Below are 27734 nucleotides of genomic sequence, written 5' to 3'. Positions count from 1 at the left end.
CTCTCTGCCCCTCCCCCGTTCATGCTCTGTCTCTCTCTGTCTCAAAAATAAATAAACGTTAAAAAAAAAAAAAATTAAAAAAAAAAAAAAAAGAAAACACTCTAGTACTCTTCCCTATCCTCGCTGTCCTAGCACAGCCCATTGTCGATGTGTATTTGTTTCCAAGCTGCACGAAGAGGTTTTGTAGGACCAAGCCTGGCGTGACCTCTTCTGGTGGGAAAATTGGGCCCGGGCCCCAAGCCACAAAACCCACCATAAGTGCCTCCTGGAAACACCACCTCCTCCACTGTGCTGTTCCCTGTGGTCACTGTCTATTTTGTACAGTGACTTCAAAAAGTCGGCTGATGTTGTGGCATATCCTGGAGTGCATTTTTACAATCATCTTAGCCTGTAAGAACTGTTCTCTTAAACCATCGTAGCAGATGTAAGATAGACAATGGTAGAAAGCAAAGTTGGAGCACATTAGCGAGAACAGAGACGTCATTGAATTTCGACCTCATTTGCCGAGTGCTTACTCCGTGCCAATTGCTTTAACATATCTTTTTATTTAGACTTCATAATGACTTTAAAGTGAATCTCTCTCTCTCTTTAAAGATGAAAACTAGGGTAAAGGGGATTCCCTTCCCCTCCAGTGCAAGGCCCAGTACCTCGGACTGCAGTCAAGGCCTTCAAGGATCCGAGCTATCTGCTGTTTGCAGCATTTTTGCCCACTGCTCCCCACACACACCTGATGCTTTTTCCTGGAGGTTCTCCGTTTTGGTTACACATTAAAATCGGGGGGGGGGGGGGGTCCAAGCAGGTGATCTAGCCGAATCACAGACTGAGCTGGGCCTTGACAAGCCCCACATGTAACCACGGCTGGACTCTGCTCGGTTTTCTCTCTTGCCCTCCTCCCATCTTCCTTCTAAATCCCTCCTATCCTTCAGAGCTTTTAGTCCATTGTGAAAGAGGCTTATACTGTAAAAGCAGGGAATTAGGTTGGATTTATTTGATCATACTATCATAATCATAATGCAGTGCGCTTAATATTATTTTTATTCCAAGTTCAATGCAGCATCTTCAGAGCATGCAAAAGACTGCATCTATGGGCTAGGATTTAATGTGCAGAGCACACAGTCCCCGCTCACAGGAGCTTGCCGTCTTGTGAGGCAGGTAACATGGATGCAAGTATCTAAAATACCAGGCAGGGCCTGCTGAGCTTTCAAATCAGGGGCCAGAGCTCTCTAGAGTCACAATAAGGGCTGGTTACTTCTGTTGGAAGATTCACGGATGGGATGGTGGGATGAGTCCTGGGAAGCATCCTGATGTCCTGTGAAGGATTTGCTGACCATTAAAACTGGGTTTAAAAAAAAAATTAATACATGTTTTTTTAGTTTATTTTAATTTATTTTTATTTTTTACTGTTTATTTATTTTTGAGAGAGAGGGAGACAGAATGCAAGTGGGGGAAGGGCAGAGAGAGAGGGAGACGCAGAATCTGAAGCAGGCTCCAGGCTCTAAGAGGTCAGCACAGACAGAACCGACACGGGGCTCGAACTCACAAACTGTGAGATCATGACCAGAGCTGAAGTCAGACGCTTAACCGACTGAGCCACCCAGGCGCCCCTAAAATATTTTTTTTAATCTTCATTTATTTTTGAGAGAGAGACAGAGTGCAAGCGGGGGAGGGGCAGAAAGAGCCGAAGACACAGAATCCAAAGCAGGCTCTAGGCTCTGAGCTGTCAGCACAGACAGAGCTCAACACAGGGCTTGAACTCACGAGCCGTGAGATCATGACCTGAGCCGATGTCAGATGCTTAACCAACTGAGCCACCCAGGTGCCCCTAAAACTGGGTTTGAATCATTTCTGTGTAACTTAAAAATCTTTGTGACACTGAGAAAGTCTTTAGTTTTCTCATCCGTAAAATGGAGACAATTGCACTTCGAGAGTCGTGATGAAGATAGGGGGAGGTAACACTCTCACCCATCACAGTAAGCACCGGCCACGTTTATTGTTATCACTGAGAGAATGGAATAGAGTAGGCTACCAATGAAAGTCTTTCATTTATTCACTCAGCAAACATCTGTCACTTATCAAGCACCACATTAGGACCTGGGTACACAAGTGAATTACACATAGTACCTGTCCTAAAAGTTCCTGGTCTAGTGAGAGAAACATATTAAGAAAGTTATAGTGTTGGTAGTATGTTCAATAGTAGAAATATGCACAAGATAACGAGAGGACATAGAGGAAAGGGGGGTGTCTGACTCAATCTGAATCAGGGACCACTTCCTGAAGGAGGTGTACCTGTGCACTGTGTCAAAAACCCGGAGTTAGTTCCATTGGGAAGGGAAGAGGTTAGGAACTATATATTCCTTCCTCAGGGTCTTTAACAATGAGATAACAAAGAAGGCCACTTAAGAGTACAATACTGACTAGTAATTTTCAGCTCCTCTTAGATGTCTAGCTTTATCGGGGGCCTTTTGTTCAGATTCTACTCACCACTTGTTAACTATATGACTTCGGGCAAGTTACTTAACCTCTATTCTCTGATTTTGTTCCCTCATCGGTGAAAGAGAACCAATAATACCTACCTTGCAAACTTGTTGGAAGACTGAATATTCCATTAAGTCTGTGACTCTCTTATCTGTCTCATTTACCATTGCACCCCCAGCACCAAGCTTAGTGATGCTTAATAGAAATTAATTGAACAAATGAATGAGTGATGTATGTACAGTACTTAGCATAGTACCTAGCTCATAGTAAGTGCTCAATGAATGGTAACTATTCTCATCATCATTATCCCAGACGGGTTTGAGCACCACTCAGCTAATACAAAGAGGTAATTTTGCCCTTGTGTATGCACACATTCTGAATTTCTGGGAAGAGAACCATGAGATTCTTAGGTCACAGATTTTCTGAGTATTTCTGAGTCTGACTTGAAGGATCAGGAAAGACTTCAGAAAGGAGGGTAGCGTCTGAGCTGGACCTTAAAGGATCAGTCTGATTTTGTAGGCAAAACAATCAGGTAGGCAGAAGGGAGGCACATTCCAGGCAGAAGGGACAGCTGGGTCATGGAGAGAGAGAGATATGTATTTGGGGAGCCACATATATTCATATACGACAAGTGTTCTGAGGATGAGGTGTGACATGGCAGGAGATGAATCTGGAAATGTCTAGAGCATTAACTGGCAAACTTTCTGTAAAGGGATAGATAATATATATTTTAGGCCTGGGCTGCCCTTATATGTTTTATAACAAGAGAGAGAACAAATTTCCCAGAAGTTTTGGTGTTTAAATTTAAAATATAATAATAATAATAATAATAATAATAATAATAATAATAAAATACAGTATTTTGTCATATAGGTCTACTAATGAGAAGAATGGGGTTTTTAAGGGGAATAACATTTGCTGAAATGAGGTTCAAAATTAGTGTTCCCTCTCATCATATTGATGGCAAATATTTATCTATAAAAATGATTCTTAGCTCGTGGCTGAACAGAATCAGTTCAAGGGCTGGATTTGGCTCATGGACAATAGTTTGCCAATCTCTGATCTATATTGTTGAGGACAGAACACCGTGCTACCAAGTTTCAGACTCTGTATTTAAGTAGCAAATAACCTTCTGAAAAGAGTGCCTGAGAGTACTTGGTTTGACTGTTTCTTATTTAGCACATCATTTATTCTTCCTAAGTGACATAGTCACTCTCTTGTTTCCTTACAACTGAAAAGCAACGGGGCACTGACGTATGTGTGAGAGAGTTTCTTTGTCTTCATATATAATGGGTAACCAACCCATCTCTAGTAGCAACCAAGGATACAAGGTACAGGAGTCACCATTGTGAAGTAATATCAGCCTGTGGCTGCTACGACAATTTTGTGTGGGGTTCTCCTGGGAGCTGGAACAAGGCTTTAAAAAAAATAGATAAGGAATAAGTGTGATTAAAAGGTGCATGAGGCAGGGGCGCCTGGGTGGCACAGTCGGTTAAGCGTCTGACTTCAGCCAGGTCACGATCTCGCGGTCCGGGAGTTCGAGCCCCGCGTCAGGCTCTGGGCTGATGGCTCGGAGCCTGGAGCCTGTTTCCAATTCTGTGTCTCCCTCTCTCTCTGCCCCTCCCCCGTTCATGCTCTGTCTCTCTCTGTCCCAAAAATAAATAAAAACATTAAAAAAAAAAAAAGTGCATGAGGGCACAATTCACTTGCTCAGGATTCAGCACTTAGGAAAAGCATGGAAGAGAGCTCTACCATGAGAAGATGGTACTTTATAAATGCTACCTTAATCTCCATCTAGATGGAGGAATTTGGGTAGAGAGTATTACTTTGTTAATGAATGAATTCAATTCAATTCAACTCAATTCAATTCATATTTGTTGAGGACTTCCTATGAATAAGACCCTAAGCTAGGCTCTGGGGATATGACGGTGAGGCCCACAGCTTGGCACATTCTGATTTACTCTGTGTCTGTTCCTACTTCAATAGGAGGGGGAAATGTGATGATGATAATGATGATGAGGAGGATGGAAGAGAAGAGGCAGGAGGAGATGATGCAGTGGCAGAAGCATGAATACCTTTAACCAAGAAAGGTCTTTAGGGCTGGGGGTGATCGAAGAGGGAGGAGTTCTGAAGAAAAAGCAAAGAACATAAGGGAAATTAGTAATCACAGCTACTGATCTGATAGCCATGGTGCAGTGGATTAACCAAAAGTATTGGCATCAGATACACATCAGCTCAAATCCCAGCCTTTCCATTTAGTATTTATGTAACCTTGGTGAAGTTATTTCAAGTCTCTGAACCTGAGTTTCCTTCTCCAGAGAGTGGGGCAATATTATACATGTCATAGGTTGCATGGATATGTACATATTTTATAAGTCATTAGGTGTTTGCAGTTGAAATTTTAAATATTAATACCAAAAATGAGCGGGGAATCTGAATGCACACAGGTTTAGAGAGATTAGTCCCTCAGGGAACAGGCTCCGAACGAAGTTCTTGGATTACAGCTATGAACGAGATAGATGCAGTTCGCCGTGGAGTGAGCAGTATAATGATAGATATGGAGCTAAACCTGCACGTCAATCGCGAATTATTAAATACAGTTGTGATGAATTGTAGGCAGGGACAGTACAAGGTGCTAGGAGAGCGTTTAATGGGAGCTGACAGGCCTAACCTAGACCAGGACTTGGAGCTGTCATCTGAGGAAGTGGTGTTTGAGCTGAGCCCTGAAAGATGAAGGTGAGCCTTGATGCTTGCCCCGCCTTCCGTGTGACCCCGCAGGAGCCCCTCCTTCTGGCTTCATTTCCTGGCCTGTCACTAAGGGGTTGGGCAAGTCCCCTCTAGCGTCTTGTTTTTCCGGGCAGGGCCGCTAAGGAACCACACTCCAAGATCCCCTTAAAGACCCCAGTGCAGATGCCAAAGCGCCCTGTCCTGAGGGTTGCAGTAGAGAACACAGGGCAGAGGAGAGAGCACAACTGTGGTGGGAAACTCCGATGACATTGGAGAGTTAGCTCGCGGCCAAGGATGTGGTTGCATCCTTTTTTTTTTTTTTTTTTTTAATTTTTTTTTTCAATGTTTATTTATTTTTGGGACAGAGAGAGACAGAGCATGAACGGGGGAGGGGCAGAGAGAGAGGGAGACACAGAATCGGAAACAGGCTCCAGGCTCTGAGCCATCAGCCCAGAGCCCGACGCGGGGCTCGAACTCACGGACTGCGAGATCGTGACCTGGCTGAAGTCGGACGCTCAACTGACTGCGCCACCCAGGCGCCCGGTTGCATCCTTTTGATATCGTTCTTGTTCCCTCCTAAATATCTGCCGGCACCTTGGCCAAGGAATCTTCAAAGCCCTTTCCCTTTCCTTTTTTTATCCTTTGAACTTTAAAAAATATGCTACAAAGAATAGCGTAACTCCCATATTCTCCCCACCCAGAATGTTAAAAATTAATATTTTGTTATATTTACTTCCAGTCTTTTTTGTGTTAAAACATTTTTTATTCATAATAAAGTTCTCGGGGTGCCTGGGTGGCTCAGTCAGTTAAGTGTCCGACCCTTGATTTTGGCTCAGGTCATGATCTCACGGTTCATGAGATCAAGCCCGGAGTTGGGCTCTGCGCTTACAGCTCAGAGCCTCCTTGGGATTTTCTGTCTCTCTCTCTCTCTCTCTCTCTCTCAAAATAAATAAATAAACTTAAAAAAAAAAAAGTTCTGTTTGTCCATCTGGCCCAGACCCATCCTGCTCCTCCCTCTGCCCCCAGGAGGCTACCTCTCATGACTTTGGGTTGTATATCTCTCTGTTTTTTAATCTTTATTTCTTTTTGAGAGCGAGAGAGAGAGACAGAGTGCAAGCGGGGGAGGAACAGAGAGAGAGAGGGAGACATAGAATCTGAAGCAGGCTCCACGCTCCGAGCTGTCAGCACAGAGGCCAATGCCTGAGATCGTGACCTGAGCCGAAGTGGGATGCTTAATCGACTAAGCCACCCAGGTGCCCCAGGGGGTGTATATCTCTTTATCGAATAAAATGCAAAAGGCATTGCTATATGTGTGTGTATTTACTTAGATGACATCTAACAATGTGTATCATTCTGTGACTATTTTTTTTTACCCAGCATCACATATCTTGAAAAAATACAAACATGTGGGCATAAACACCCACTTATACATAGTTCCTTCCTTTCAATGGCTGTATAACCTGCCAGCACTGAATAGATCACATATTCTTTTTCTTACTCTCTATATATTAGGTTTTCTTAATTTTTTTTCTTTTTTTTTTAAATATATGAAATTTATTGTCAAATTGGTTTCCATACAAACCCAATGCTCATCCCAACAGGTGCCCTCCTCAATACCCATCACCCACCCACCCACCCACCCTCTCCTCCCTCCCACCCCCCAGGTTTTCTTAATTTTTAACTATCAAAAATAATGCTACAGTGAGTATTTTATAATGTCTCTCTGTGAATATAATTAAGAGTTCAAAGAGGAATTGGTGGATCTTGGGTTAAACACATTTTACTAGATATTGGAAAATTGCTCTTTTTACTGACTGGACTCATTTATACTTCAACTAATAGTGTAAAAAGTATCCCTTTTTTTCTCATAATGTTAACCTTTAAAATTTTGCCAGTTTCATTGTGTGACAATGGTCATTGTTTAATTCACATTTCCCTGACTTTCGGTGAAATTCAGAAGCTTTCCACGTGTTCATCAAAATCTGCAATTCCTTTTCTGCGGACTGCATGCTCACACCCCATGCCCATCGTCCTATTAGAGTGTGATCTTTCTCTTATTGACCTGCACTGATTCTGATGACTAATCTCCGTGGCTTCTCTTTCACCTGCGATTACAGTGTCTTGGTAACACGGAAATTCATCTTCCTGTGCTCTGTATGTTTAGTCCCTGCCTGTGTGGTTTGTGCCTTTCATTTCTAATTGCAGAAATCCTTTACTCCCAAAGTGATAGACCTGTGTCTTTTATATTTTCTTCCGGTTGTTTCAAGGTTTATTCTTCACACTCAGGCTTGTAGCACATCTGGAATGAGTTTTCATGGATCTGAGTGTGAGATAAGAATACGTTTCCGTGTTCTGCTATGTAGAAAGCCAGAGACCCCAAATTCATTTGTTTGACAGGCCGTTTGTTCCCACTGATGTAAACAGTTCCCTCTCTCTGATGGCAAGTCCCCTCACTTGTGTGGGTTTCTGGGCTCTCTCGTTTGTTGCATTGACCTATTTGTCTATTCCTAACAAATACCACACTTGATACTAATCACAATAGCCTTGTAATGTGTAATGTGCTTTGATTTTTAACAGGACAGGTCTCTCCCTTGGTTGTTCTTTTTTAGAATTGTCTTGGCCTTACTTATATGTTCACACGACCATATTTATTTGGGACTTAGTTTTCAGCTACCGGAATTACTTATGGAGATTCTGATTAGATTTGGGCTAAAGTTATAGGTTTACCTGAAAGTTGACATCTGTGTCATAGTGAGTCTTCCCAGGTATAATCAAGATACATTTACTCAGATCGTCTTTTGTATCCTTCAAAAAAGGTCTTTTTTCGTTACTTTATCCTAGACATTTTCTAGATTTTGTTGCTATCGTGGTTGAGATTTTTTGGTTACCTTTTTTGGGTAAACTTTCAACAAAGGTTACCTTTGTTGGTGATGTATAGGAACAATATTGATTGCTGTATATTTACCTGGTGCCTGTAAGCTTGATGAATTCTCTTGTTAATTATTTTCAGATTTTCTATTTACCATGATTTTGCTTTGTTCCTTCTTTGATCTATCTCAGCCTTTTATTGAATGGATCAATTTTTTCTATATTCCCTTCTGTGTAGAACTTAAGCATTTTATTTCTAGGTTTTTGCTAGGTGGTCGTTGGTGTGTGTGTGTGTGTGTGTGTGTGTGTGTGTGTGTGTGTTTGTGTGTGTGTGATTACCCTTATTTTTAAATCTGTAGATCTGACTTACAGTTTCAAGTTGGCCAGGCTTTACCACTGATCCACCTCTCCAACTTCCGTGCTCTTGTTGTCTTATAGTTTAGCTCATTTTTGCTTTATAAGTCCTCTAATTTGGAAATAATTAGTAATTAAATTTTTGGGTCCAATGCTTATTTAGATTTGCCTCAATATTCAGTAGTATTTTGCTCACCATTGCTTTTTGAATCCCACCCTTGCCTTCTGGAAGTATGTATGCCCTTTGTCCAAAATATCTTTATCTCATCCTCATACTTTAGTGATAGCTAGCTGAGTGAAGAATTCTAGGTAGACATTAGTTTTCTTTTAGCACTTTAAAAATATCACTCCACATACTCTGGCCCCATTGTTGCCTATGAGGAGTCTACTCTCCTGTAAACTGCCTTGATTAGTATCGGCACCCAATAAAAGTATCATGAATATTATTAGTGGCAGTAGAAACAATAGTAACAGCTTTCTGTACATTATGTCTAGTCTTCCCAACACTGTCCCATAAGCATTGCTATCTGAGACTCAGAGAGATTGGATATCTTTTCCAGGGTTATACAGCTAATAACTGAAGGCATAATTTGCAGCCCTGAACAGTCCCTCTAAAGCCTGTATCTCCCTCTCCCTAGGTCACACCATTCCTATTATAGTAATGGTTTGTACACTGTTGGAAACCAGAGCCTGAGCGGATTATTTACCAAGGCCATCAGTGGGAAACTGGAGGACAAGGGTCTGGGTACTGATGCTTAGCACTTCCAGAACGGGCCGGGAGGAAGCTCAGAGCACTGCAGGATTCTTGGGAGGGACCTCAAAGACAGAAAATAAGTTTATAGTCATGCACCTCTAAGAATAAGAATTCTTGTTATCCAGGGTGTTGAGAATATAAGGTGTAATATATAGAGTCAGAAGCTACCTAGGAGAGGAGCTGCTTTTGACATCATCCAACTGTCTATTCTTTCCAACAAAGAAGTCACTCAAATTACTGGCAAACGAGTGTAGTTCTGACATAAGCATTGGCTGGTATTTTTGTTTATTTTGAGGAGAAGGTGAAAGGGAAGCAGTGAAGATGCCTGAAGACGTGTCAGAATTTCACTCATTAGGGGGTGCTGTGAGCTCCTTGGCTCAATCAGATAATCATTTTGAGTACTGGAAAAAATATTTCCTCAATTTTTTTGTGTGTGCTGTCCACAATGTAACAGATACAGACATGACATACTTTTTAAGTGCAATCTGCATCATTAACGTTGTACTCCGTTACTTTCTTAAGTCTAAATAGCCAAGGAGACAATAAACCTAGCTTTGGTTTGCAGCATTTGTCAGTACTCCCACCATGACTGACTCCAAGCGCCTACGCACCATTCCCTACTGGGGGCTTGGGAAGAGCTGTGTAGAAGTCATCAGTATGGGGTGTTCCCGTCCAGTAGGTACAGTAGTCCTAAGTCAGCTCAAGAGCATAGATAATAGTAACATGTGGTAAAATCCTTATAAAGTGATGTGTTTTGATTTTTGATTTTTATTTTTTATATAATGTTTTATTTTTATATAATTTATTTATGTATTTTATCTAATTTATTTAATTTGTATTTATTTTTAAAAAATTTAATCTTTATTTATTTTTGAGAGCGAGATGAAGAGCACGAGTGGGGAGGGGCAGAGAGAGAGAGGGAGACACAGTACCTGAAGCAGCTCCAGGCTCTGAGCTGCCAGCACAGCGCCCGATGCAGGGCTTGAACCCATGAACCGTGAGATCATGACCTGAGCCAAAGTCCAACGCTTAACCACTGAGCCACCCAGGCGCCCCTGTTTAATTTATATTTATATAATTAAATATTTTATAATGGCCGTGCTTAACAACTGGCTCAGGGAATTTAATAGTTGGCTCTCTCAAGATAGTATGAGCTGCCTTCAGCACACTACTGGCATCTGAAATAGGTACAGAAATCTTCTGAAGGACTGATGTTTGAGCAGGGTTCTGAGGTTGAGTAGAAGTCTGCTGCGTAAAGTGGAAAGAGGTATCTCAGGCAGATGGAACAGAATGAGGGAAGCTAGATCCCGGGGCTTCTGAGCTAATTTATGAAGGGTCTTGTGGACCCCAGAGACTGAAAGCTCCAGGGGACCATTGAAAGATGTTAAACAAGAGAATGATTGATTGGATTTGCATTCTCAAGAGACCTGTCTGGCATCTGGGAGGGGAGGTTTGAAAAGGGCCAAGGTCAGAAGCAGGGCATCCCACGATGCTGTGGTGGTCAGCAAGGTGCTCGGCGACGGACATCGAGTGGTAGGAGAAGTGCGTTCCAGACACCCCAAACAGCGTGTGCAAAAGCCGGTGTGAGAAAGCAAGAGGTGTGAGAAACCAAGCATAGGAAACAGGGGTGGTATGGGAGGCCTGGGTGTAGACTTCCTGGCAGGGAATGGCAAGGATGTGACTGGAAATCTGGACACAGTTGACACTGTGTCAAGGACTCTTGTGCCAGTGGGTGTGTCGGATATAGTGCTGTTTGTGGAGTGCGCTGGCAGGAAGGGGGGTTAGCGTTCTGCATTCTTTCTGAACCACACTATTAAATTATTGCTACATCCTTTGGCATTTGGCCCCTAATTGGGCTTTTGGCAGGTAAACGTTGTATGAACTAGTCTCTGGGGGGCTGACCCTCTAGGTTCTTGTCGCTCAAAGTGTGGTCGATGGACCTGCACTGTCAGCCTCACTTGGGACCTGATTGAATATGCAGAATTTCAGATGCTGCCCCGGACATGCTGAGTCACACTGCATTTTAACAAGACCTCACGGGCACTCTAAAGTCTGAGAATCCCTGAGCTAGGGCAGGCTTTCTTCTGAGTGGCCCAGACCACCTGCATTGGAATCGCATGGAGTGCTCGTTCACAGTGCAGGTTCCTCAGCACCATCCCGGACTCCTGTGTCCTGCCCTAGACCTTCTGAATCTGAATATCTGAGGCTGGGCACAGAACCGGAAATTTCAGTGCACTTCAGACATCGTCCTTATGCATGTCAACAGCAGTCCACACTAATCCCAGAAAGACTTGGCCCAAATAGCCATGTTTGAATTGGGTCAGAAAACTGAACTCCTTAAACTGTCCTGGTAAATTATTTCCTTCCTTTTCTATGCAAAGCACTTTATAGATCATTGACAGAGAATGGGTGCTCAATAAATGTTAGCAATTGGTGTTGTGCTGTTTGTTATATTTGAAATGTTCCAGGTTCCTTGTCAAGGCCAGAAGCCAGCAAGATCTGGGGGAAGATGTGTGTGTGTGTGTGTGTGTGTGTGTGTGTGTGTGTGCACGCGCGCGCGCGTGTGCGTGCTTGTGCACAGTGTGTTGGGGACGGGGTGAGCAGAAGGATGCAGGGTGCTGGATAAATCAGATGTCCCCTCAGCCTGTTCCCCGCACAGTGCCAACGACCATCTGCTCTGAGCAGCCGCCTGTCTGGGAATCGAAGGTATCCATGGGAACCAGCATGGAGGTTGCCAAGAGGACTCCATGGCCACCAGCCAGGGGGGAGAGTGGAAATCAAGTGGAATGGAAAGTGACAGACTTGTGTGTGTTGGGTGGAGCGGGAGACTGGTCAGCTGTGAGAGCAGGGGTGGGGCTGAGCACAGATGACCTAGCAGCCGGGCGCCCCGGGGAAGCCTGCAGACATCACGGACTCGCACAGCGGTGCTCGGGAGGACGCTTGAGGCAATCTGAACACTGGTATTTCTCTCTGTCCCTCCCTCCCTCCCTCTTCTCTTCTTCCTTCCCTCTCTTCCCCCTCCTTTAGTGGGAAATTGAGTTTTTCAAAACAGTACGATTAGCAGACAAGTAAAAATGAAAATGTCAGTCACCTCAGATCCCACCACTCATAAGCAGATGCTGTCATGTTGGTGTTAGTTCATCTTTTTCCCTCCATATTTTTGTAAGGTTGAAACCATGCATTTCCAGTTCTGTATTCTGCCTTCCAGAAAGGTCTTTTGAGTCGGGGATTTTACTTTGAGAAACAAGCATGGGATCTGGAGTTGGATGCCTACCTGCCCTCACATCCCAGACCTGCCTGCTTAAAAATGGATGGCGGAGGCCAAAATGACAAACTGATCCAACATGGATATTCCCAAGTGGACGCTGCTGTGCTGTCTTAGCTGATGGCACCCCTTTAGCTTCACCACCAGTTTTGAGTTGGGGATTTCTTGTGTATTTCATTCACTCTGACGAAGTCTGGGCATAAAGGGGAAAAAAATGCATCTGATAGGAGGAAAAGAGGGCGGAACTGTTTTGTTTAGATACATCTGAAAAGAGCGCTAAGATTTAAAATGCTGTATTGACCCTAGAATGTGATCTAACAGGGTAAGAAATGTATATCTGGGTCATTTCTCCTTAATTTACTGGTACAACCAGCGGCCTGTCGTTCTTGTTCCAGGAGCGCTTATGCCCCAAGGGCAGGTGCTGTGTCTCCAAGTGACCGCTCACATCTGAGGGAAAAGTGAATCTCCCCAGCTGAAATGTGCAAACCTGCTGGTGAGACCAAGATGCCATTTAAATCAGAGTGTTTCTCAGAAATTCCCCAAAGTTAGCCCATTCGGGACACTGTAAGAAGCTGCATTTACTTTATTCAATATGTTTCCGCCCTTTTAAATATGGTCCTTTTAAGTATGTACCTATGAGTCGGTGTCCTGTGTGATGGGATGTGAAATATGTGAGCAAGCAAAACAAAAGTGGAAGCACCAGGTCGCTTGGGGCGAGAGAAGAGAGCACTGGACCAGGAGTCCAAAAAGACTTAGGTTCAATTTCCTGCTCTGAAGCCCACTTCTGTGTCCCAGTGGGCTTGCCACACAATGTGCCCTTTTAAATGTTTCTGTCCTTTTAAGAGTTTATCTGTGAGTCAGTACTGTCTGTGTTCATGGCAAACTAGAAAGCTGGAACGGCCTCTTTTTCATCTCAGTGTCAGTAAATACTTTCCTTGCATGATTGAAGGGAGCCTGCGATAACCCAGCATCCCACACAGTCTGCCATTCGCTTTTACACTTGGCTTGAGAAGAACAACAGAAGTTTGGGAGCAGCTTAAAAATTGACTTAAAATTCTAACACCCAGAGTGAACAGAATCACTGATAGAAGGCTTCGTTTAAGCTTCTTGACTTTTCAAATGAATTCAACAAATACGTTTTGAACACCCAAGGTGAGCACTACAGTGCGTTAATGTAATCGTTGGTTAGAGAGAAAGCATTTGTCCTCAAGTCACTTCCGGCTGAGTAGGGAAAACCGCTTTAAAAATGCGGGCTTGATTTTTACTCAGGCATGGTAAGCCAGCAGGTCAGGAGATGACTGCCACTGAAAAGATAGCTTATTCTCAGAGGAGGGGGCAGCCTACACCACACCGTGCAAGGCCACGTGGGGAAGCACCAGGATTGGTCAGGAGGCGGAAGGAGTGAGGGGAAATGTGGTTTTCCCAGGAAGAAGTGGGTCAGGCAGGATAAGCAGGCTAAGCAGGTTTAGGAGTGGCTGGCTTGAATAATTTCAGTGGACTCCGGGGCATATGTCCATAGTCTTCTGGTACCTAGCCCTGTGATGATTAGGGTAGGAGGATAGTGGCCCAAGTGTGAGAGCCCAATAAAGGAGGTGTTTGGGGTCTGGGCATTGGATTGGTTGGTTTGCATATGAAAGGCGTGTTTACCACCCCTAGGAATGGCAGCCCTGGAGTGGAGGTGGGGAGCTGTTTCCCCAGGGTCAGTAAGGCCCCAGATGCCAAAACACCTGAATAAAAAAGACGTGCTTAATACACGGAGGCAAGGGAGATACTTAATTGTAGCATTATGAGGTGCAAGGCTGTAAATAACAAAAAAGAAGCACACTTTGGGTGTTAAGGAAATGAGATTATTTTAAGAATACTTGTTCTGACAAAGGTTTAATGGAAGAAATGGCTTTTCAGCAGGGCGGGCTGGGTGGGAGGAGGGGAAGGGATGTGGCGGGGCGGGGCGGGGGGGTTGTCCAAGCTCCTATCACTCATTGGCAAGTTGCCTACCTGGGGCCAATTACTTAAACCCTCCAAATAATGTTTATTCTGCTTATATCCCAAAGTTGTTATGCAGATCAAGTAACTAGCTCCATGTTTCTCTCACTGTGCACAGTGCATGGACCTATATTAGAACTGTAGTGTTTGTTTATTTAAATTTTTTTTTTCAACGTTTATTTATTTTTGGGACAGAGAGAGACAGAGCATGAACGGGGGAAGGGCAGAGAGAGAGGGAGACACAGAATTGGAAACAGGCTCCAGGCTCTGAGCCATCAGCCCAGAGCCCAACGCGGGGCTCGAACTCACGGACCGCGAGATCGTGACCTGGCTGAAGTCGGACGCTTAACCGACTGCGCCACCCAGGCGCCCCTGTAGTGTTTGTTTAAACAAACACTGGGACCCAGAATCAGGCTGCAAGGGTGAAGCCCAGGAGTCTGCATCTTAACAAGCCCCTCACTCCCACTCTAGGTGATTCCAGGAACACTAAAGTTGGAGATCAGCCTAGAGAAAACAGTGCTAGGCACATTCTAGAATCCAGAGGGTAAAGTACATGTAAAGAGGATTCTGTGTACTTATTACAACTATAGCTTACACCTGCTTCGGTCTCTCATGCCCGGAAGCTCCTTAGGCAAGAATTATGTTTGGGTTGCTTGCCTGGCGTAGTGTCTGTCCGCTGAGGCAGGTGTTAAACGCACACACAACAAAGAGATAGCACCAGAAGCCCTGCCTCCTGCACTCTGGCCTTCTGAGCCTGGCTGCCGGGGGAGGCTCATGTTACAGATGCTCCCACAGGCCTCAGGGCGAGCGCAGCCCAGAAGCCAGTCCTCAGACTGCGAGCAGCCTCCGCTCACAGCTTGGCCTCCGATGCAGCTGTGCAATTTCAAATTCCATGTTTATCCGCACGAGTTTCTATTTTTACCTCAAATTTCTAAAAATATGAACCGACAGACTAACCCAAAGTGATTTTGGCACTCTCGAGGGAAAATACGTGGGTAAGAATTATTGAATAATTGCGGAGCCCTCTGGCCTTGCCTAATTGGGTTTTTGGCAGATAGATGCTGTATGAACGGATGGTGATTCAAAGTGGTCAAAGTAGCACTTGGTAAGCCCCGCTTGTTTGGCCTGGGGGTTGATGTTTTCAGTCCTCACAGAAAACCTAGCAGGTACATTTCCCACATTTTACTTTCATAAAGTGAGGCCCAGGCATGTTCAGTCACTTGTATAAGGTGTTGTGGGAAGGAAGGTGTGCGTGGGGTTTCAGCGGGCTCCGTTTGATTACAGGCTCCCCTTGCTTCCTCAGCCAGACTCCCTCCAAGAAGATGCTAGATCCCCAGGGTGAGGTTAAAAGGCATGCTTCGAACTAATTACTTTTATAAAACCCTGGTGATGTATCTCTCGTTTCATAAACTAAAAAAGCGTTCGCTTTACTGACTTTCACAGAGATCATTTTTATCAGATCTCTGACATAACAACCCAAATTGCAGCTGCTTACTTTGTTCCACATTCTCCTTCCCGCTTCCCCAGTAATTAGGCAGTAATTATTATGAGGGTAATTACCTCATTAGGAATTTGGTGTGAGAAAGCTCTAGGAAAGAATAATGCAAGGGCGTCTCTTTATAGCTACAAGATTACAAATGACAAATAAGTTTTAATAGCCCTTAAGCCCTCATTAAAAGAAAAGGGAGAATTTTTCCTGCACGGTGTTTTGGAAGGTGTCAGCATATCTCTTAATCAATCTGTGTTTCTCTGAAGAGCCAAGTTCCCCTGTGGTCTGAAAGCCCATTCCTAAGTGAGTGGAGGCACTCTGAAAGTTCCAGTAAAGAGGAGCCCCAGCCGCAGCCATGACCGGCCGTACGTGCCCCACCACTGCCACTGCCCCTGCCCCTGCCCATGGGGGCGTGGGAGAAACGTGGGGGGAGGGCGTCATGGGAACTGGAAAAGACACACGCTCTGACTAAAGGACTAGTATCCTGGCCATTGGTCCCCAGTGCCTGCACCTCACAGTCCCATCTCCTGAAACCAGGACAGAAGCTCCTGGGAGCAGAGCCTATGTCCTGCCGGGGTCTACCTGGCACGGCTGTTGGCATGAGGACTGGAGAAATGTGAGTTAGGGGTCCTTAGCGTGGTCGACCTGGGCTCCCTACCATCTGGCTTCGTTGACTGCCATACACCCCATGTTCCCTCCCCTCCAGGACCCTGAGTGCAGCCACCTTGGGGTCCTTGTGGAATTTGCTTTTACCCTTTTGGCCATGAGGAGGCCGTTGTCCCATCTTTGGTGAATTCTTAGTCCTCAAGACTCAACTCATGTCTCCTTCCACATTGCTGCCCTCTCTCCCAGAGGTAGAATAAATCTTCTCATTTATTTACCCTTAGCACTTTTTACATGCCTCCTGTATAATATCGTTCAAGCATTCAGCAAATATCTTTACTCAGAGTCTCTCCTGCCTGGCCTGGTGACAGGGACACAGCCACTGTAGCCGCTTCCACTGTAATCTCTCGTTTGGAATATTGAAGTAGCCTCCTAGCTGGTCTCCCTGCTTCCTCCTTGTTCTTAACCTTCTACAACAAAAGGCACGTTATGCCACTCCACGCCAGATGAGTGCCCAAATCCTCCAGTGGCTCTGCCTCTCACGAGAAATGAAATCAAATCTCTCATTCTGATGTGCAGTGCCCTCCCTACCCCACCCGCCCTTCCTTCTCTGATCTGATCTCCCACTCCTCCCCCCATTCCCCTTGTTAGCTCCACTCCGGTGACATTGGCCTTTGTTCTTCACACACACCTCTTGCCTCCGGGTCTTAGCGTTCCGCCTGGAGTGCTCCTTCACCAGATTTCCACGAGGCACAGTTCCTTCAGGTCTCTGCTCACGTCACTTCCTCAGAGAGGCTGTCCTTGACTCTAGGTAACACAGCACACATATACGTACCTACAAGCCCACGTGACTCTGTCACCATTACTAGTCTTGTTAGAACTTCGCACCACCTGGCGTATTGTATAACTGCCTATTGGTTTATTGCTGATCCCCTTCACTGGAACGTAAGTCACTGCTCTCCAAGACAGCCGGGATGTTGTCTAGTCTACCCTCTGTTGTATCCCGACCTCCTATCGACGGCATCTAGGTTAACATATGTTGAATAAATGAAGCAGTGAATTACTGAGCATCATCCAGTGAGCCCTCAATAAATACTGACAGAAAATCAGAAATATGCTCAGAGTGTCTGCCACGGGAGGGAAGTTTAATTTCAAGTTTTAGGAGGGTTGACACATACAACAAATAGGCAAGTGGACTTGCCGGAAAGACCGTTTGCCTTCACAAGTCCCACGGGATGGGGACTTATGGGCAAACGTCAAGAGATTTGAAGAACACAATGGAATAATTTTTAATGCCGTGTAAATGGTAACACAAATGAAATGCTTATGTAAAGGTATGTTCCAAGCTATTAGGTTTTGTGCAGCTATTATCTATTGTTGTTTTTGATGACAATATATATCAGCATCTTTAAAATAATCAAGACTATTCTACAGCAGAACAGAACCAAACTAAACCCAGGCTAGGAAATGAGAGGCCTGGGAGTGCTGGTTCCAGCTCTGCCACGACTTTGCCATGTGACATAATGGACGTACTTGCCCTCTCTCTGCTTTATTTCCCCAGTCCGTAAAGTTGGTATACTGCATTAAATTATTTCTGGAATGTCTACCAGTTCTAAAATTCTAGGCCCCGGGGGTTGTTGGCTGGCTGGCTGGATGGATGGATGAGGGACTCTAGTTTCCACGACATTGCCCCAGTCTTAACTCTCCTGTTGGTTCTACATTCTTCTTCCCGTTCTCTCCCCACTCTTTTGTAGCCCAGAGAGGCCTTACTCTTTATCTGAAAATGTTTTATGTACAACTCTGGGGTCCCTATATCTTCTTTGAGTCAAAGATAGAAAACAGCAGAAGATAAAGTCATTAGAAGCAGAAATGATGGAAACTGGGGGATATTTATTCTGGGAAAAAAGAAGGGAGAAGGGGGATAGGTATGTTGATTTACATCTAAGAATCAGGGGAGCATATAAAATTCATGGAACCTGTTTTTTATTTGCGATTGTTTTTGAGAGGTATTTCTTTATACACTATTGCACAAGAATTACAGAGTATTACACATCAAATCTTCCCTCTGGCAGATTATGATCCTAGATGTTTGGACAGGGAAAGACCCAGAAGAACATCTGAGAGTTCTTGCCTACCTAATTTGGTGTCTTTGGGCAAGTCCCCAGAGGTTGGAATGGATGAGAACACAGAGGAAGCCTGCCTGGGTTCAGGTCTATCACTCGCTAGCTGTAACTCACTCACGACCTTGGGTCAGGCAGTCGATACCCCATTTTTCTGGAAATAGAATGGAGTTAATTGGGTTGAAGTGAGAATGAAATGTAAAACCTCAGTGAGGTAAAGTAACTTGCTCCCCAGGTGACAGAACTAATCATTTGAACCCCAAAGCCCTAGTAGGAAATGAGTATAAAAAGAATCAAAGGAAACTGTCTCATAATTCTAGACTGTTGATTAAACCAATGGATATAAAGTAAGACATGTCTATACGGTGCCCACAGAGGTAATTTCCCATTGCGAGAGATTTGCTCACTCACACACTTGGTATCCATTGCAGCAAAATAGACCAGAGATGCCTTTGCCAGTGGTATTTGCTGGATGGAATGATACTATCTATTCCAGCTGAGTAACGTAACTAGATACCCAGTGCCTATCTCCTGGGACAGCAGAAATGATCACTTTTCATTGATCTCCTTTAGACCTGACCTTGATATCCTTCCTGTCTCCCCCTAAATGTATCAAAGCACCTGATGATATAAGCATGTTCTCCTTCAACTAAATTTCACAGGACTCATGTTGAGGTTTGTGTTCAGAGGCAGACCACGACAGAGGCTGGATCTGGATCTGATCTTCAGTCACTGTAATCTTCTAGTCACCAGCCTTTGAATCTGCCCTTTCCCCCTTCTCATGTATGAGTTTTGTTAGCTCAGAAGGCCTGGCAGCCATCCGTCCCCAGAGCTGGGAAAGTGCATCTGTGCCGTGTCCCTCTGGCTCTGTGTTAGATGAGCCCATCCAAAGAAGGAGTGTGGGCAGCGGGTTAGGCAAAGGGCAAAAGTCAATCAAGAAAAATACATCTAGAGCAGGGGGAGGGGCAAAGTGGGTGAAGGGGGTGGGAGGTACAGGCTTCCAGTTACGGCATGAACAAGTCACGGGGATAAAAGGCACAACATAAGGAGCACAGCCAATGACCTTATAGTAGCGTCGTATGGCATCAGATGGCAGCCACACTTATGGTGAGCACAGCGTAACATATAAAGAAGTTGAGTCGCTATGTTGTGCATCTGAAACCAATGGAACATTGTATGTCAACTATACTCAAGCAAAAATCTAAAAAAAAGAAAAAAAGGAAAAACTCTTCTACCCTATTTCATTCAATCCTCACATTGTCCCAGCAGGGTCGATGACATTATCCCTGCTTTACAGATGAGGAAACTGAGGCTCATCTGTAGAAAGACCAGGTGACTTCCTTAAAGTTGCACAGCTGGTAAATGGCCTATTTGGGATTTCAAACCCAAGCTCTTGCTGATAGGCCATGCCTTGTTATTGCTGAGGATAGTGGAAGAGGAACCAAAAATAATTGGAGAAGGCTTACAGTCCTGCCAACAATTAAATTTGTACCAGGTTTAACCCTCCTCAAGGTGATTCAGATTATACTAGTCACACTGGAACTGTGGGCATGCTGCCTCGAGCCAGGGGCAGTGCTGGGCCCTTTATGGACACTAATTTCTTTCTTTGTCACCTTTCACCCACGAGGTCACCATGACTTCAAAGTGGTGTTTCTCAAAGTGCGTTCCTCTGACCAACTATAATAGAATCACCCAAGGAACCTGTTAAAATACAGATTCCAGGGCTTCACCTCAAGAGTGGGAACACTAGAAAGAAATCATCACTAAGAAATTCTTGGGGCGCGTGGGTGGCTCAGACGGTTAAGCATTTGACCTTGGCTAAGGTCATGATCTCACAGTTTGTGAGCATGAGCCCTGCTTCTCATGAACGTGTGCCCTGCTTCTGGTGAGCCCCACTTCTCTTTCTCTCCCCCCCCACCTTCTGCCTCTAGTGGGACTTTCTCTCCCTCTCTCTCTCTCTCTCTCTCTTCACCCTCGCTTGCTTGCACTCTCTCTCAATAAAAAAAAAGAAAAATTATCTGGTGATATTTGTCACTCAGTTTGAGAACAGTTGTTCTTAAAAAAATAGTAGATTCTTGTTATTAATGAAACACTTAAAATCACTCACTACCTTTTTTGAAGCCTTTATAAATTAAGCATTTTGTATTTAAAATGTAGATATGGATTCTTTTAATGAATAATGAATTTAGAAAGGACACGAGTAGGAAGCCGGAACTCAGCGCAGGGCTCGGATGAGTGAATTTTATTTGGTGCCTGGAGGACTTTGAAGGAACTTTTTTTTAGGACTGACTAGTAGGTCACAACTATAAAATTCAAGTCCTGGTATATATTGTCTGAAATTTGGCCTTCAGTCTAGACTTTTATAATAGTCTATAATATATCAAGTAGCTTCTTGGAACTATTTAAGTAAAATGTTCATAATAAATTAGATAAGATGCAAAATTATACAAACAGGTTCATTTCAACTCATCAGCTGTGCCCAAGACGATAGATGACAAGCCCAGATAAGCTGGCGAATTCTACTGAACATTCAAAGAAGAATTAATACCACGCCTTCACAAACTCTTCCAAAACATACTTTGCAACTCCTTGTGAAAGGCCAGCATTACTCTGCTCCCCAGGCAAAGACCCAAGACTCACCAGTGAAGGTGGGATATATTTAAGCCCAAGTCACCTGCTGGTTCTCTGACTCTGGGAGAGGGTTGAGACAGAGCATGGGGACTGTGATGGTGGTGGTGGTGGTAGTGGTTACAGTCACAGTCGCACAGCACACGCACACACTCACAACACGCAGATTTGAAATCCCACAGTGGGCTTTTGTTAAGCGTTCTTCTCTAGGGCAGGTCCTGGTCTCTTCCTTGCTCTAGAATGCTCATTGCTGTGGGTATTTAAAATGTGTCAACAGATGATAAAACACACATACATCTTAGGAACAAGAATTGGGACTTCTGCTCTGGTGTCAAGATTTACTCTCCCTGACCGATTTTCTCCTCGCCCCATCCTTCTGCCCACCCAGCAGACCTTCCCTCCTGTCATTGTCTCACTGACCCGTCTCCATGCGCCACCATCATTGCCCCCGCCAGTGTATCTCCAGCCATGTTTTACAAACTTGAACTCAGATCTAGATCTAGCCCCTTTCATCGTTGTATTTAGTTAGGACCACTGCAGTTTATATTAATCCTTTGACAAACAGTCACGTGATGGCAGCTATGGAATAAACTGTTTTCTCTCCAATCTTTTTGGCCTCAAAAAAAAAAAAAAAAAAAAAGGTACCTTTTGTGTCAGTATATAGACCAGAGCCATTTATCCTTTGTAGTGGAATCTTTGTTGCATGCATGAGAACAGAATTGATTCAGAATACATGCACTTGTGATTTGAGCACGCTAAGAAAAAATCGCATCCTGGGCAACACTTTCTTCAGCACTGAGTTGACCTGCCACAGTCCCAAGCAAAGACACGATAGAAAGATCCAGACTGGGAGTCCCTGTGAGTTTGGGCCCTGTGCAGCCACTTGCTGGCTCTATGCCTTGAGACAGTTCACTTTACCCCCCTGAACCTCCATGTTCTAATCTCTAAAATAGGAACAATAACTTTTATCTTGAAGGGCTGGTTGGCCTGAGATGAATTTAGACCACGTATGTCAATCCATTATGAAAGCTTTTGGCATACACTAAGTTTTCATTAACTGAAATGTGACTTTTACATTGAACAAATTATAAGGTGACTTTATTTTTGCTTCCCACGATCCTTTTAAATTTGTTCTGTGGGACAGGTTCCTCTGCTGCCCTTGCTTGAAAATTTGGGCAAGTTCTGTAACTCATACAGCAAATTTCAGTAAATAAAAGTCCTCTGTCATTCAAATGTCCATCCCATGTCATAGTCACCATGTCAGTCTATTTAAAGTTAATCCCTCTTCTCCTCCTGCAGCTCTGGCCTGTTCCAGAGGAGAAGCCCGCGGTGGGGCCTCTTTTTGTCCCATCCCTCACCCTGCATCCAACCTGCCCAGCGTTGGAGTTCAGGTAGCAAGAGCACGAGGCAAAGGGAACGGAAGGGCTCTTCTGGGACTGGCGTGGTCACGGTGATTGCTGCTCTCTGGACCAGCAGGCTTTCAGGATGGACTGTCTCTTGTGGCTGCTTTGCTGGGTTCTCTAGAGGCCTCCACACTCACCACCATGGATCTCTTCCTGCAGGAGAGAGATTAAAGGGATAAAAGGGGATCCCCTTTGGCAGGTTCCACACCCCCTCCTCCACCCTGGGCATCCCATGGTCCCTCTAGCTTCTTCTGAAATGTTTGCCTCTTGGGGTGGCTGTCTTGACGCTATCCGGTCCCGGGGAAACTGCACCATACGTTCTTTGCCCTAACCACAGGACGGCTCAAGTCACCCCCAGAACAGCCCTTTGTCCCTGTCTCTGCTCCTGGACAGACTAGCCAGCCATCTCTGACCTTCAGATTTTTCACGAGAGTCCCTGTTGACTCAGGAGGGTCATGATCACATCCCCTAAGATCCAGATGTCCTTGTGCCTCTCTCTTGACTTCAGCTGGAGGGAAAGTGGCCCCTTCGCTGGCACACAGAGTTCTCACCAATATCCTGTCCCTGTTACTATTCTCGGCCTTTGGCAATTCTGCATTGTGACAGCGTGCCTCCCTTTGGAATGCGGTATTGTCTCTGTGCCTCAGCTGAGTTCCCCTCTTCAGTCCTGGGACACGGCTATTCATTGTAGCATTCTCGTTTAACCTCAGCATCTCCACTTACTGCTGTCCAAGGTCACGACACCTAACTACCCTCGGCTCCTATTTCCTCATCTGTAAAATGAGAATGGTACTAACTGTGCCTGCCTCGTGAGGTCTCTGGGAGGATTAAATGAGATAATGCATAAATGTACTTCCTACAGTTCCTGGCACTGGCAAGATTCTCTGTAATGTAAGCTGTTTTCACTGCCATCACCATTATCATGATTAATCTTAAAGCAGAATTACGTGTCCTCTTGTTACCAACCCCCTGCCGCCCTGCTTGACTAGAGCGCATGTGCACACACTTGAGCTGTGCACACGGGCACAGCTGCGAGTGCAGAGTGGTGGCTGTTTGGAGGTGTCTCGTCCCTGACCCCCCTTTGATGCTGGCTGTCCTACAGCCGGCACCCTCGGTGCCTGACCCCCCCCCTCCCCCAACTAATTCATTTATCTCTTTACACTGTCTCTCACAGCAACTTAATTACGTGGCGGGCCTGTGTGGAGCCATCTGCTGCTGGATTGTCATCCCTGTCTCCCTCAGGATCCTGGGGACTACCTTAATGGCCCCACAGTTTCCTGAGGCAGAGAGGTGGGGCCAGTCCCCATTGTTGGGAAGTCACACGCGGGAGCCTCTGTGTTAAACGACTACAAGCGTGAAGATGATTTTTGAATCGCATGCAGCGATGCCCCGCATATTTATCCTTCTGCCTTCAGTCATTGCTTCCTAGGTTTTGCATAGTCAAAAAGAGAAAAGTAAGTCATAGGAGGGTAGGCCTATTTCCAACGTGTGCCGCGTTTTTTCTGCCAGCTGTCACGATGAGACTTCATCCATCATCCCTAAGAGTGGTTGGGGGCCTGCTCTGGGCCTCTTCAGCCCGCTGTGTTTCTCTCTGCTACAGCACTTCTCATACCACATGACTCAAGTCTGTTTCTCTGTCTCCTCTGGCCCCGACTGGACCGTGAGCTCCTTGTCCCTTATCCTCAGGTGCTAAAGCAGTGCCTGGCTCACAATTTCTCTGAGGCCTCAGGTAGTAACTTCATCTCTCTGAGCTTAGTTTTCTCATCCATAAATTGGAAAGTGATAGTGTTCATCTCAAAGGGTAGTGCTAAGGATTAAGTTAAATCATGAGGGCAAAACACCTTGTATACTGTAGGCCCTCAGTAAAGGGTAACTATGTTATAACTGCTGTAGGCACGCAACAAATGAATGAAATAAATTGTGAGCAGAATTGACAGTGAGTTCTAATTCACCATCATTAAATACAACGTATGTGAAGATGTAGCCTCCAATCTCTCCCTGTCCCCAGCCTTTGATTGTCACCAAGTGACCTGACTCACCCAACCACAGTGGCTCCCTAGATCCTAGTTAAAAGAGATAAAGTTTGGGGTGTCTGGATGGGTCAGTCAGATGAGCGTCCAGCTTCGCCCCAGGCCATGATCTCACAGTTTGGTGCATGAGTTTGAGCTCCGCATCGGGCTCTGTGCTGACAGCTCAGAGCCTGGAGCCTGTTTTAGATTCTGTGTCTCCCTCTTTTTGCCCCTCCCTTGCTCTCTCTCTCAAAAAAAAAAAAACAAACCAAACAAACAAACATTAAAAATTAAAACAAAATAAAAGAGACAAAAGTTTTTATGTACTTTTTAATTGGAAAAACTAAATAAGAAATAGAAATCAACTAAGTTAAAACATAAAACATCGGGGCACCTGGGTGGCGCAGTCGGTTAAGCGTCCAACTTCAGCCAGGTCACGATCTCGCGGTCCGTGAGTTCGAGCCCCGCGTCAGGCTCTGGGCTGATGGCTCGGAGCCTGGAGCCTGTTTCCGATTCTGTGTCTCCCTCTCTCTCTGCCCCTCCCCCGTTCATGCTCTGTCTCTCTCTGTCCCAAAAATAAATAAATGTTGAAAAAAAAAATTTAAAAAAAACAAAAACAAAAAACATAAAACATCAATTTGCTACATAGAAAACCCGGTAGGAAGAAATCTTCATTGATTTTACTCTACTAAAGTCTGATAGCATTGTTCTCAATTTCTTTTTCTTTACATTGTTTTTAACTTCTACTTAGTTATAAGATGTTTGTCTTGAAAGTAATTGCTACAACAAATTATAAAATAAGTTGTAAATGGATAAATTCAAGTTTTGCTCACAAATAAGCCACAGGTCATGAGGAAGAAAAAACAAAAACAAAACAAAAAACAACCAAAGTGGCTCCCAGGCCACATTATCACATCACTCCACCACTCTGAGATCTTGCGTGGCTCCCTCTGTCTCCAGAGTCAAGTCTGAGCTCTGGTACTTGACCCCACCCCACCTCTCACCCCACCCCACCTCTCCACTGCCCTTTGTGGAATCCTTGCCCGTAAAATAAGGTGAGAACGTCTCGGGGTGCCTGTTCAGCTTTGCTGTTCTGTGGCTTTCATGCAATCCTGTTCATTCAGTGCACCTTTTCTGAGTGCCTGCTCTGTGCTGGGCCCTGGGCGGGACCCTGGGGCACAGCTCCTGCCCTCGGGGCCTCCAGCCTAGAGAATATAAGCTGTCTTCAAGATGTGGTTGAGGTGGGGAAGGATGCACGGGGGGGGGAGCTGGGCAGACCCCCTGTCTGGGGGTCAGTGATGGCTTCACAGAGGTGACATTGGAGCAGGGTGATGTAAAGAGCATAAGGCCTAGGAGAGCATTCTGGAAAGAGGGAAGAGTGTGAGTGCAGACTAGCACAGGCGTGTGGTTGAGCTGTTCCGGGGACGAGAGTGGGAGGCAACGGGCCCGCGGAGGTGGGCCGTGGCAGGGCCAGAACCCACGGCTGGTGCGGAGTCTGGCCTTGACCCTCCAGGTATAGAGGTCACAGAGGCCCTTTCGTGGCTCTACAGCCATGGCCAATGGCCAAAAGTGTGCCTTCCTTCTGGGTGCCTAATCTGCACTTTATATGGGGCTCCACGTTTTATTCTAATATTTAAAAAGAGAAAAAAGTAATTTTTAATTCTTCTGTTCTGTTTTGTTTTGTATATAGAAACAGATTAATGTAGGATGATAGGGAAATGTCAGATCTGTAGTCACCCTGAATTTGACTTCTGGCCCTTCCATGCACTAGCTCTGTGCCCTTGGACAAATCCTTGCCTCTCTGGGCCTTGGTTTTCTCCTCTGTAAAAATGGGGGAAAGTCTCCACCTTATAGCACTGCTGTGGGGATTACAGATGAGGGCATGTTTTTGTGGGACAACTGGTACCCTGGAGGCCCTGACACACTCCTTCTTTTCCCTCCCCTCACAGTCACTGGATTTCCAGTCACCTGGACGCCAGCCCAGTGACCTGCATAATGACAAAGAATGCAGGGACACTGACGTGAAGGAAGTTTCCTATGAAATATTAATCGCTTCCCCCAAAGACTAGGTGTTCTGAAGGGCTTTGTTCCCCCAGCTGAGAGCTCGTGACCTCACTGGCCAGTCCCTGCCATTCCAGGCCATCCAGGGAAGGAAGGCCAGGTCACTAAGACAAGTCCAAGTGCTAAGGCTGCATTCATGAGTTCATGGGTGTGCTGTTCTTCCTGCACATAGCCCTGGAAAGCCCAGAGCAGGGAAGGTTGCAGGAAGTTCAGTGTCTCCCCTTCTTTGAAAACTCCTATTTGTCTTCTAAAAACCCTTCAGATTCTCATGGGAACCTTGACCTCCCAGAGCATCTCGCAGAACTCAGCTGGAAGTTCCTTAACAGCAGTTACTCGGGTTGCTTCATAAAAATGCTTATTCAACAGAATACCTGTCAGAGGCTCAGAGGCATAAAACCATGTTTAAAATACTGGTTCAGGGATGCCTGGGTGGCTCAGTTGGTTAAGCATCCGACCTCAGCTTGGGTCATGATCTTACGGTTTGTGGGTTTGAGACCCGCACTGGGCCCTGTGCTGACAGCTCAGAGCCTGGAGCCTGTTTCAGATTCTGTGTCTTCCTCTCTCTCTGCCCCTCCCCTGCTTGTGCTCTCTCTCTCTCTCTCTCTCTCTCTCTCTCAAAAATACATAAACATTAAAAAAATGTAAATGATAAAATAAAATATTGGTTGGACACCTGCTGCATGAAAGGCATTGTGTTCAGTATGTTTGCTGACCAGTGGGGACACGAGTCAGGAGAGTCAGGTACCTAATGTATCATGTGATGCTTGCCTTTCTTAGGAACGCAGACCTTTTCCTGATGGCCCCGTAAATTATGCTGGTTTGTGTCCTTAATCTTTTTCTCTACTGTCTTCTTTGCCTGGGTTTGACCTGCATCTTGAAGTAGCAGTTTCCCCAGTAGGAAAGGGAAAGAAAAAATTCAAGGTAAGGACAGGCCCGTGCAAAGACACAGACTAATGAAAGTGTTTCAAGCCTTCGTGGGGCAGCTTATGAAGCTT

At 45.1% G+C, this 27734-nt stretch overlaps 1 protein-coding gene and 1 long non-coding RNA gene across 2 annotated transcripts in view; one reads left to right on the top strand and one right to left on the bottom strand.

Annotated features, from left to right (window-relative positions):
- MAP6 (microtubule associated protein 6) overlaps positions 1-27734 on the top strand; it is a 78059-nt gene that overhangs the window by 11279 nt on the left and 39046 nt on the right. The window lies entirely within an intron of this gene.
- On the bottom strand, positions 22348-23529 carry LOC147576760 (uncharacterized). The gene is made up of 2 exons (XR_015241092.1): positions 23083-23529; positions 22348-22822 (listed from the first exon to the last, which is right to left on the bottom strand). It is a non-coding gene; the product is annotated as an uncharacterized LOC147576760 (long non-coding RNA).

This window comes from Puma concolor, chromosome D1, assembly GCF_028749965.1.
Source record: "Puma concolor isolate L17-30 chromosome D1, mPumCon1.1.hap2, whole genome shotgun sequence".
Taxonomy (NCBI): domain Eukaryota; kingdom Metazoa; phylum Chordata; class Mammalia; order Carnivora; family Felidae; genus Puma; species Puma concolor.
This window is presented reverse-complemented; position numbering and strand designations above follow the sequence as displayed.